The following is a 14,597-nucleotide window of genomic DNA, read 5'->3' on the forward strand; positions in this document are numbered from 1 at the left end:
TATAAATATAGACGTACTGTATCTGTTGACACTCCCTCCCTACCTATAAATATGGACGTACTGTATCTGTTGACACTCCCTGCCTACCTATAAATATAGACGTGCTGTATCTGTTTACACTCCCTCCCTACCTATGAATATGGACGTACTGTATCTGTTGACACTCGCTCCCTACCTACAAATATAGACCTACTGTATCTGTTGACACTCTCCCCCTACCTATAAATATGGACTTACTGTATCTGTTGACACTCCCGGCCTACCTATAAATATAGACGTACTGTATCTGTTGACACTCCCTCCCTACCTATAAATATAGACGTACTGTATCTGTTGACACTCCCTCCCTACCTATAAATATAGACGTACTGTATCTGTTGACACTCCCTCCCTATCTATAAATATAGACGTACTGTATCTATTGACACTCCCTTCCTACCTATAAATATGGACGTACTGTATCTGTTGACACTCCCTGCCTACCTATAAATATAGACGTACTGTTTCTGTTGACACTCCCCCCCCCTTCCTATAAATATAGACGTACTGTATCAGTTGACACTGCCTCCCTACCTATAAATATAGACGTACTGTATTTGTTGACACTCTTTGTCCACCTATAAATATAGACGTACTGTATTTGTTGACACTCCTTGTCCACCTATAAATATAGACGTACTGTATTTGTTGACACTCCCTCCCTACCTATAAATATGGACGTACTGTATCTGTTGACACCCCTTGCCTACCTAAAAATATGGACGTACTGTATTTGTTGACACTCCCTCCCTACCTATAAATATAGACGTACAGTATTTGTTTATACTTCCTCCCTACCTATAAATATAGACGTAATGTATTTGTTGACACTCCCTCCCTACCTATAAATATAGACGTACTGTATCTGTTGACACTCCTCCCTACCTATAAATATAGACGTACTGTATCTGTTGACACTCCTTGCCTACCTATAAATATGGACGTACTGTATTTGTTGACACTCCCTCCCTTCCTACCTATAAATATAGACGTACTGTATTTGTTTACACTCCCTCCCTACCTATAAATATAGACGTACTGTATTTGTTGACACTCCCTCCCTACCTATAAATATAGACGTACTGTATCTGTTGACACTCCCTCCCTACCTATAAATATAGACGTACTGTATCTGTTGACACTCCATCCCTACCTATAAATATGGACGTACTGTATCTGTTGACACTCCCTCCCTACCTATAAATATAGACGTACTGTATCTGTTGACACTCCCTCCCTCCCTACCTATAAATATAGACGTACTGTATCTCTTTACACTCCCTCCCTACCTATAAATATGGACGTACTGTATCTGTTGACACTCCCTCCCTACCTACAAATATAGACCTACTGTATCTGTTGACACTCTCCCCCTACCTATAAATATGGACTTACTGTATCTGTTGACACTCCCTGCCTACCTATAAATATAGACGTACTGTATCTGTTGACACTCCCTCCCTACCTATAAATATAGACGCACTGTATCTTTTGACACTCCCTCCCTACCAATAAATATGGACGCACTGTATCTGTTGACACTCTTTGCCCACCAATAAATATAGACGCACTATATATGTTGACACTCCCTCCCTATCTATAAATATATACGTACTGTATCTGTTGACACTCCCTCCCTGCCTATAAATATGGCCGTACTGTATCTGTTGACACTCCTTGCCAATCTATAAATATAGACGTACTGTATCTGTTGACACTCCCTCCCTACCTATAAATATAGACGTACTGTGTCTGTTGACACTCCCTCCCTACCTATAAATATAGACGTACTGTATTTGTTGACACTTTTTGTCCACCTATAAATATAGACGTACTGTATTTGTTGACACTCCTTGTCCACCTATAAATATAGACGTACTGTATCTGTTGACACTCCTTGCCTACCTATAAATATGGACGTACTGTATTTGTTGACACTCCCTCCCTCCCTACCTATAAATATAGACGTACTGTATTTGTTTACACTCCCTCCCTACCTATAAATATAGACGTACTGTATTTGTTGACACTCCCTCCCTACCTATAAATATAGACGTACTGTATCTGTTGACACTCCCTCCCTACCTATAAATATAGACGTACTGTATCTGTTGACACTCCCTCCCTACCTATAAATAATGACGTACTGTATCTGTTGACACTCCCTCCCTACCTATAAATATAGACGTACTGTATCTGTTGACACTCCCTCCCTCCCTACCTATAAATATAGACGTACTGTATCTGTTTACACTCCCTCACTACCTATAAATATGGACGTACTGTATCTGTTGACACTCCCTCCCTGCCTATAATTATAGACGTACTGTATCTGTTGACACTCCTTGCCTACCTATAAATATGGACGTACTGTATTTGTTGACACTCCCTCCCTTCCTACCTATAAATATAGACGTACTGTATTTGTTTACACTCCCTCCCTACCTATAAATATAGACGTACTGTATTTGTTGACACTCCCTCCCTACCTATAAATATAGACGTACTGTATCTGTTGACACTCCCTCCCTACCTATAAATATAGACGTACTGTATCTGTTGACACTCCATCCCTACCTATAAATATGGACGTACTGTATCTGTTGACACTCCCTCCCTACCTATAAATATAGACGTACTGTATCTGTTGACACTCCCTCCCTCCCTACCTATAAATATAGACGTACTGTATCTCTTTACACTCCCTCCCTACCTATAAATATGGACGTACTGTACCTGTTGACACTCCCTCCCTACCTACAAATATAGACCTACTGTATCTGTTGACACTCTCCCCCTACCTATAAATATGGACTTACTGTATCTGTTGACACTCCCTGCCTACCTATAAATATAGACGTACTGTATCTGTTGACACTCCCTCCCTACCTATAAATATAGACGCACTGTATCTTTTGACACTCCCTCCCTACCAATAAATATGGACGCACTGTATCTGTTGACACTCTTTGCCCACCAATAAATATAGACGCACTATATATGTTGACACTCCCTCCCTATCTATAAATATGGACGTACTGTATCTGTTGACACTCCCTCCCTGCCTATAAATATGGCCGTACTGTATCTGTTGACACTCCTTGCCAATCTATAAATATAGACGTACTGTATCTGTTGACACTCCCTCACTACCTGTAATTATAGACGTACTGTGTCTGTTGACACTCCCTCCCTACCTATAAATATAGACGTACTGTATTTGTTGACACTTTTTGTCCACCTATAAATATAGACGTACTGTATTTGTTGACACTCCTTGTCCACCTATAAATATAGACGTACTGTATCTGTTGACACTCCTTGCCTACCTATAAATATGGACGTACTGTATTTGTTGACACTCCCTCCCTCCCTACCTATAAATATAGACGTACTGTATTTGTTTACACTCCCTCCCTACCTATAAATATAGACGTACTGTATTTGTTGACACTCCCTCCCTACCTATAAATATAGACGTACTGTATCTGTTGACACTCCCTCCCTACCTATAAATATAGACGTACTGTATCTGTTGACACTCCCTCCCTACCTATAAATATGGACGTACTGTATCTGTTGACACTCCCTCCCTACCTATAAATATAGACGTACTGTATCTGTTGACACTCCCTCCCTCCCTACCTATAAATATAGACGTACTGTATCTGTTTACACTCCCTCACTACCTATAAATATGGACGTACTGTATCTGATGACACTCCCTCCCTACCTATAAATATAGACGTACTGTATCTGTTGACACTCCCTCCCTCCCTACCTATAAATATAGACGTACTGTATCTGTTGTCACTCCCTCCCTACCTACAAATATAGACCTACTGTATCTGTTGACACTCTCCCCCTACCTATAAATATGGACTTACTGTATCTGTTGACACTCCCTGCCTACCTATAAATATAGACGTACTGTATCTGTTGACACTCCCTCCCTACCTATAAATATAGACGCACTGTATCTGTTGACACTCCCTTCCTACCTATAAATATAGACGTACTGTATCTGTTGACACTCCCTCCCTACCTATAAATATGGACGTACTGTATCTGTTGACACTCCCTGCCTACCTATAAATATAGACGTGCTGTATCTGTTTACACTCCCTCCCTACCTATGAATATGGACGTACTTTATCTGTTGACACTCGCTCCCTACCTAGAAATATAGACCTACTGTATCTGTTGACACTCTCCCCCTACCTATAAATATGGACTTACTGTATCTGTTGACACTCCCGGCCTACCTATAAATATAGACGTACTGTATCTGTTGACACTCCCTCCCTACCTATAAATATAGACGTACTGTATCTGTTGACACTCACTCCCTACCTATGAATATGGACGTACTGTATCTGTTGACACTCGCTCCCTACCTAGAAATATAGACGTACTGTATCTGTTGACACTCGCTCCCTACCTAGAAATATAGACCTACTGTATCTGTTGACACTCTCCCCCTACCTATAAATATGGACTTACTGTATCTGTTGACACTCCCGGCCTACCTATAAATATAGACGTACTGTATCTGTTGACACTCCCTCCCTACCTATAAATATAGACGTACTGTATCTGTTGACACTCCCTCCCTACCTATAAATATAGACGTACTGTATCTGTTGACACTCCCTCCCTACCTATAAATATAGACGTACTGTATCTATTGACACTCCCTCCCTACCTATAAATATGGACGTACTGTATCTGTTGACACTCCCTGCCTACCTATAAATATAGACGTACTGTTTCTGTTGACACTCCCTCCCTACCTATAAATATAGACGTACTGTATTTGTTGACACTTTTTGTCCACCTATAAATATAGACGTACTGTATTTGTTGACACTCCTTGTCCACCTATAAATATAGACGTACTGTATCTGTTGACACTCCTTGCCTACCTATAAATATGGACGTACTGTATTTGTTGACACTCCCTCCCTCCCTACCTATAAATATAGACGTACTGTATTTGTTTACACTCCCTCCCTACCTATAAATATAGACGTACTGTATTTGTTGACACTCCCTCCCTACCTATAAATATAGACGTACTGTATCTGTTGACACTCCCTCCCTACCTATAAATATAGACGTACTGTATCTGTTGACACTCCCTCCCTACCTATAAATATGGACGTACTGTATCTGTTGACACTCCCTCCCTACCTATAAATATAGACGTACTGTATCTGTTGACACTCCCTCCCTCCCTACCTATAAATATAGACGTACTGTATCTGTTTACACTCCCTCACTACCTATAAATATGGACGTACTGTATCTGATGACACTCCCTCCCTACCTATAAATATAGACGTACTGTATCTGTTGACACTCCCTCCCTCCCTACCTATAAATATAGACGTACTGTATCTGTTGTCACTCCCTCCCTACCTACAAATATAGACCTACTGTATCTGTTGACACTCTCCCCCTACCTATAAATATGGACTTACTGTATCTGTTGACACTCCCTGCCTACCTATAAATATAGACGTACTGTATCTGTTGACACTCCCTCCCTACCTATAAATATAGACGCACTGTATCTGTTGACACTCCCTTCCTACCTATAAATATAGACGTACTGTATCTGTTGACACTCCCTCCCTACCTATAAATATGGACGTACTGTATCTGTTGACACTCCCTGCCTACCTATAAATTATAGACGTGCTGTATCTGTTTACACTCCCTCCCTACCTATGAATATGGACGTACTTTATCTGTTGACACTCGCTCCCTACCTAGAAATATAGACCTACTGTATCTGTTGACACTCTCCCCCTACCTATAAATATGGACTTACTGTATCTGTTGACACTCCCGGCCTACCTATAAATATAGACGTACTGTATCTGTTGACACTCCCTCCCTACCTATAAATATAGACGTACTGTATCTGTTGACACTCACTCCCTACCTATGAATATGGACGTACTGTATCTGTTGACACTCGCTCCCTACCTAGAAATATAGACGTACTGTATCTGTTGACACTCGCTCCCTACCTAGAAATATAGACCTACTGTATCTGTTGACACTCTCCCCCTACCTATAAATATGGACTTACTGTATCTGTTGACACTCCCGGCCTACCTATAAATATAGACGTACTGTATCTGTTGACACTCCCTCCCTACCTATAAATATAGACGTACTGTATCTGTTGACACTCCCTCCCTACCTATAAATATAGACGTACTGTATCTGTTGACACTCCCTCCCTACCTATAAATATAGACGTACTGTATCTATTGACACTCCCTCCCTACCTATAAATATGGACGTACTGTATCTGTTGACACTCCCTGCCTACCTATAAATATAGACGTACTGTATCAGTTGACACTGCCTCCCTACCTATAAATATAGACGTACTGTATTTGTTGACACTCTTTGTCCACTTATAAATATAGACGTACTGTATTTGTTGACACTCCTTGTCCACCTATAAATATAGACGTACTGTATTTGTTGACACTCCCTCCCTACCTATAAATATGGACGTACTGTATCTGTTGACACCCCTTGCCTACCTAAAAATATGGACGTACTGTATTTGTTGACACTCCCTCCCTACCTATAAATATAGACGTACTGTATTTGTTTATACTCCCTCCCTACCTATAAATATAGACGTAATGTATTTGTTGACACTCCCTCCCTACCTATAAATATAGACGTACTGTATCTGTTGACACTCCTCCCTACCTATAAATATAGACGTACTGTATTTGTTGACACTCCCTCCCTACCTATAAATATGGAAGTACAGTATTTGTTGACACCCTTTCCCTACCTATAAATATAGACGTACTGTATCTGTTGACACTCCTTGCCTACCTATAAATATAGACGTACTGTATTTGTTGACACTCCCTCCCTACCTATAAATATGGAAGTACTGTATTTGTTGACACCCCTTCCCTACCTATATATATAGACGTACTGTATATGTTGACCCTCCTTGCCTACCTATAAATATGGACGTACTGTATCTGTTGAAACTCTCTCCCTACCTATAAATATGAACGTACTGTATCTGTTGATACTCCCTCCCTACCAATAAATATAGACGTACTGTATCTGTTGACACTCCCTCCCTACCTATAAATATAGACGCACTGTATCTTTTGACACTCCCTCCCTACCAATAAATATGGACGCACTGTATCTGTTGACACTCTTTGCCCACCAATAAATATAGACGCACTATATATGTTGACACTCCCTCCCTATCTATAAATATATACGTACTGTATCTGTTGACACTCCCTCCCTGCCTATAAATATGGCCGTACTGTATCTGTTGACACTCCTTGCCAATCTATAAATATAGACGTACTGTATCTGTTGACACTCCCTCCCTACCTATAAATATAGACGTACTGTGTCTGTTGACACTCCCTCCCTACCTATAAATATAGACGTACTGTATTTGTTGACACTTTTTGTCCACCTATAAATATAGACGTACTGTATTTGTTGACACTCCTTGTCCACCTATAAATATAGACGTACTGTATCTGTTGACACTCCTTGCCTACCTATAAATATGGACGTACTGTATTTGTTGTTGTTGACACTCCCTCCCTCCCTACCTATAAATATAGACGTACTGTATTTGTTTACACTCCCTCCCTACCTATAAATATAGACGTACTGTATTTGTTGACACTCCCTCCCTACCTATAAATATAGACGTACTGTATCTGTTGACACTCCCTCCCTACCTATAAATATAGACGTACTGTATCTGTTGACACTCCCTCCCTACCTATAAATATGGACGTACTGTATCTGTTGACACTCCCTCCCTACCTATAAATATAGACGTACTGTATCTGTTGACACTCACTCCCTACCTATGAATATGGACGTACTGTATCTGTTGACACTCGCTCCCTACCTAGAAATATAGACGTACTGTATCTGTTGACACTCGCTCCCTACCTAGAAATATAGACCTACTGTATCTGTTGACACTCTCCCCCTACCTATAAATATGGACTTACTGTATCTGTTGACACTCCCGGCCTACCTATAAATATAGACGTACTGTATCTGTTGACACTCCCTCCCTACCTATAAATATAGACGTACTGTATCTGTTGACACTCCCTCCCTACCTATAAATATAGACGTACTGTATCTGTTGACACTCCCTCCCTACCTATAAATATAGACGTACTGTATCTATTGACACTCCCTCCCTACCTATAAATATGGGACGTACTGTATCTGTTGACACTCCCTGCCTACCTATAAATATAGACGTACTGTTTCTGTTGACACTCCCTCCCTTCCTATAAATATAGACGTACTGTATCAGTTGACACTGCCTCCCTACCTATAAATATAGACGTACTGTATTTGTTGACACTCTTTGTCCACTTATAAATATAGACGTACTGTATTTGTTGACACTCCTTTTCCACCTATAAATATAGACGTACTGTATTTGTTGACACTCCCTCCCTACCTATAAATATGGACGTACTGTATCTGTTGACACCCCTTGCCTACCTAAAAATATGGACGTACTGTATTTGTTGACACTCCCTCCCTACCTATAAATATAGACGTACTGTATTTGTTTATACTCCCTCCCTACCTATAAATATAGACGTAATGTATTTGTTGACACTCCCTCCCTACCTATAAATATAGACGTACTGTATCTGTTGACACTCCTCCCTACCTATAAAATATAGACGTACTGTATTTGTTGACACTCCCTCCCTAACCTATAAATATGGAAGTACAGTATTTGTTGACACCCTTTCCCTACCTATAAATATAGACGTACTGTATCTGTTGACACTCCTTGCCTACCTATAAATATAGACGTACTGTATTTGTTGACACTCCCTCCCTACCTATAAATATAGACGTACTGTATCTGTTGACACTCACTCCCTACCTATGAATATGGACGTACTGTATCTGTTGACACTCGCTCCCTACCTAGAAATATAGACGTACTGTATCTGTTGACACTCGCTCCCTACCTAGAAATATAGACCTACTGTATCTGTTGACACTCTCCCCCTACCTATAAATATGGACTTACTGTATCTGTTGACACTCCCGGCCTACCTATAAATATAGACGTACTGTATCTGTTGACACTCCCTCCCTACCTATAAATATAGACGTACTGTATCTGTTGACACTCCCTCCCTACCTATAAATATAGACGTACTGTATCTGTTGACACTCCCCTCCCTACCTATAAATATAGACGTACTGTATCTATTGACACTCCCTCCCTACCTATAAATATGGACGTACTGTATCTGTTGACACTCCCTGCCTACCTATAAATATAGACGTACTGTTTCTGTTGACACTCCCTCCCTTCCTATAAATATAGACGTACTGTATCAGTTGACACTGCCTCCCTACCTATAAATATAGACGTACTGTATTTGTTGACACTCTTTGTCCACTTATAAATATAGACGTACTGTATTTGTTGACACTCCTTGTCCACCTATAAATATAGACGTACTGTATTTGTTGACACTCCCTCCCTACCTATAAATATGGACGTACTGTATCTGTTGACACCCCTTGCCTACCTAAAAATATGGGACGTACTGTATTTGTTGACACTCCCTCCCTACCTATAAATATAGACGTACTGTATTTGTTTATACTCCCTCCCTACCTATAAATATAGACGTAATGTATTTGTTGACACTCCCTCCCTACCTATAAATATAGACGTACTGTATCTGTTGACACTCCTCCCTACCTATAAATATAGACGTTACTGTATTTGTTGACACTCCCTCCCTACCTATAAAATATGGAAGTACAGTATTTGTTGACACCCTTTCCCTACCTATAAATATAGACGTACTGTATCTGTTGACACTCCTTGCCTACCTATAAATATAGACGTACTGTATTTGTTGACACTCCCTCCCTACCTATAAATATGGAAGTACTGTATTTGTTGACACCCCTTTCCCTACCTATATATATAGACGTACTGTATATGTTGACCCTCCTTGCCTACCTATAAATATGGACGTACTGTATCTGTTGAAACTCTCTCCCTACCTATAAATATGAACGTACTGTATCTGTTGATACTCCCTCCCTACCAATAAATATAGACGTACTGTATCTGTTGACACTCCCTCCCTACCTATAAATATAGACGCACTGTATCTTTTGACACTCCCTCCCTACCAATAAATATGGACGCACTGTATCTGTTGACACTCTTTGCCCACCAATAAATATAGACGCACTATATATGTTGACACTCCCTCCCTATCTATAAATATATACGTACTGTATCTGTTGACACTCCCTCCCTGCATATAAATATGGCCGTACTGTATCTGTTGACACTCCTTGCCAATCTATAAATATAGACGTACTGTATCTGTTGACACTCCCTCCCTACCTATAAATATAGACGTACTGTGTCTGTTGACACTCCCTCCCTACCTATAAATATAGACGTACTGTATTTGTTGACACTTTTTGTCCACCTATAAATATAGACGTACTGTATTTGTTGACACTCCTTGTCCACCTATAAATATAGACGTACTGTATCTGTTGACACTCCTTGCCTACCTATAAATATGGACGTACTGTATTTGTTGACACTCCCTCCCTCCCTACCTATAAATATAGACGTACTGTATTTGTTTACACTCCCTCCCTACCTATAAATATAGACGTACTGTATTTGTTGACACTCCCTCCCTACCTATAAATATAGACGTACTGTATCTGTTGACACTCCCTCCCTACCTATAAATATAGACGTACTGTATCTGTTGACACTCCCTCCCTACCTATAAATATGGACGTACTGTATCTGTTGACACTCCCTCCCTACCTATAAATATAGACGTACTGTATCTGTTGACACTCACTCCCTACCTATGAATATGGACGTACTGTATCTGTTGACACTCGCTCCCTACCTAGAAATATAGACGTACTGTATCTGTTGACACTCGCTCCCTACCTAGAAATATAGACCTACTGTATCTGTTGACACTCTCCCCCTACCTATAAATATGGACTTACTGTATCTGTTGACACTCCCGGCCTACCTATAAATATAGACGTACTGTATCTGTTGACACTCCCTCCCTACCTATAAATATAGACGTACTGTATCTGTTGACACTCCCTCCCTACCTATAAATATAGACGTACTGTATCTGTTGACACTCCCTCCCTACCTATAAATATAGACGTACTGTATCTATTGACACTCCCTCCCTACCTATAAATATGGACGTACTGTATCTGTTGACACTCCCTGCCTACCTATAAATATAGACGTACTGTTTCTGTTGACACTCCCTCCCTTCCTATAAATATAGACGTACTGTATCAGTTGACACTGCCTCCCTACCTATAAATATAGACGTACTGTATTTGTTGACACTCTTTGTCCACTTATAAATATAGACGTACTGTATTTGTTGACACTCCTTGTCCACCTATAAATATAAACGTACTGTATTTGTTGACACTCCCTCCCTACCTATAAATATGGACGTACTGTATCTGTTGACACCCCTTGCCTACCTAAAAATATGGACGTACTGTATTTGTTGACACTCCCTCCCTACCTATAAATATAGACGTACTGTATTTGTTTATACTCCCTCCCTACCTATAAATATAGACGTAATGTATTTGTTGACACTCCCTCCCTACCTATAAATATAGACGTACTGTATCTGTTGACACTCCTCCCTACCTATAAATATAGACGTACTGTATTTGTTGACACTCCCTCCCTACCTATAAATATGGAAGTACAGTATTTGTTGACACCCTTTCCCTACCTATAAATATAGACGTACTGTATCTGTTGACACTCCTTGCCTACCTATAAATATAGACGTACTGTATTTGTTGACACTCCCTCCCTACCTATAAATATGGAAGTACTGTATTTGTTGACACCCCTTCCCTACCTATATATATAGACGTACTGTATCTGTTGACCCTCCTTGCCTACCTATAAATATGGACGTACTGTATCTGTTGAAACTCTCTCCCTACCTATAAATATGAACGTACTGTATCTGTTGATACTCCCTCCCTACCAATAAATATAGACGTACTGTATCTGTTGACACTCCCTCCCTACCTATAAATATAGACGCACTGTATCTTTTGACACTCCCTCCCTACCAATAAATATGGACGCACTGTATCTGTTGACACTCTTTGCCCACCAATAAATATAGACGCACTATATATGTTGACACTCCCTCCCTATCTATAAATATATACGTACTGTATCTGTTGACACTCCCTCCCTGCCTATAAATATGGCCGTACTGTATCTGTTGACACTCCTTGCCAATCTATAAATATAGACGTACTGTATCTGTTGACACTCCCTCCCTACCTATAAATATAGACGTACTGTGTCTGTTGACACTCCCTCCCTACCTATAAATATAGACGTACTGTATTTGTTGACACTTTTTGTCCACCTATAAATATAGACGTACTGTATTTGTTGACACTCCTTGTCCACCTATAAATATAGACGTACTGTATCTGTTGACACTCCTTGCCTACCTATAAATATGGACGTACTGTATTTGTTGACACTCCCTCCCTCCCTACCTATAAATATAGACGTACTGTATTTGTTTACACTCCCTCCCTACCTATAAATATAGACGTACTGTATTTGTTGACACTCCCTCCCTACCTATAAATATAGACGTACTGTATCTGTTGACACTCCCTCCCTACCTATAAATATAGACGTACTGTATCTGTTGACACTCCCTCCCTACCTATAAATATGGACGTACTGTATCTGTTGACACTCCCTCCCTACCTATAAATATAGACGTACTGTATCTGTTGACACTCCCTCCCTCCCTACCTATAAATATAGACGTACTGTATCTGTTTACACTCCCTCACTACCTATAAATATGGACGTACTGTATCTGTTGACACTCCCTCCCTACCTATAATTATAGACGTACTGTATCTGTTGACACTCCTTGCCTACCTATAAATATGGACGTACTGTATTTGTTGACACTCCCTCCCTTCCTACCTATAAATATAGACGTACTGTATTTGTTTACACTCCCTCCCTACCTATAAATATAGACGTACTGTATTTGTTGACACTCCCTCCCTACCTATAAATATAGACGTACTGTATCTGTTGACACTCCCTCCCTACCTATAAATATAGACGTACTGTATCTGTTGACACTCCATCCCTACCTATAAATATGGACGTACTGTATCTGTTGACACTCCCTCCCTACCTATAAATATAGACGTACTGTATCTGTTGACACTCCCTCCCTCCCTACCTATAAATATAGACGTACTGTATCTCTTTACACTCCCTCCCTACCTATAAATATGGACGTACTGTATCTGTTGACACTCCCTCCCTACCTAAAAATATAGACCTACTGTATCTGTTGACACTCTCCCCCTACCTATAAATATGGACTTACTGTATCTGTTGACACTCCCTGCCTACCTATAAATATAGACGTACTGTATCTGTTGACACTCCCTCCCTACCTATAAATATAGACGCACTGTATCTTTTGACACTCCCTCCCTACCAATAAATATGGACGCACTGTATCTGTTGACACTCTTTGCCCACCAATAAATATAGACGCACTATATATGTTGACACTCCCTCCCTATCTATAAATATGGACGTACTGTATCTGTTGACACTCCCTCCCTGCCTATAAATATGGCCGTACTGTATCTGTTGACACTCCTTGCCAATCTATAAATATAGACGTACTGTATCTGTTGACACTCCCTCCCTACCTATAATTATAGACGTACTGTGTCTGTTGACACTCCCTCCCTACCTATAAATATAGACGTACTGTATTTGTTGACACTTTTTGTCCACCTATAAATATAGACGTACTGTATTTGTTGACACTCCTTGTCCACCTATAAATATAGACGTACTGTATCTGTTGACACTCCTTGCCTACCTATAAATATGGACGTACTGTATTTGTTGACACTCCCTCCCTCCCTACCTATAAATATAGACGTACTGTATTTGTTTACACTCCCTCCCTACCTATAAATATAGACGTACTGTATTTGTTGACACTCCCTCCCTACCTATAAATATAGACGTACTGTATCTGTTGACACTCCCTCCCTACCTATAAATATAGACGTACTGTATCTGTTGACACTCCCTCCCTACCTATAAATATGGACGTACTGTATCTGTTGACACTCCCTCCCTACCTATAAATATAGACGTACTGTATCTGTTGACACTCCCTCCCTCCCTACCTATAAATATAGACGTACTGTATCTGTTTACACTCCCTCCCTACCTATAAATATAGACGTACTGTATCTGTTGACACTCCCTCCCTCCCTACCTATAAATATAGACGTACTGTATCTGTTGTCACTCCCTCCCTACCTACAAATATAGACCTACTGTATCTGTTGACACTCTCCCCCTACCTATAAATATGGACTTACTGTATCTG

The sequence above is a fragment of the Saccoglossus kowalevskii genome, chromosome 13 (genome assembly GCF_978046115.1).
Source record: "Saccoglossus kowalevskii chromosome 13, keSacKowa6.1, whole genome shotgun sequence".
Classification (NCBI taxonomy): Eukaryota; Metazoa; Hemichordata; class Enteropneusta; family Harrimaniidae; genus Saccoglossus; species Saccoglossus kowalevskii.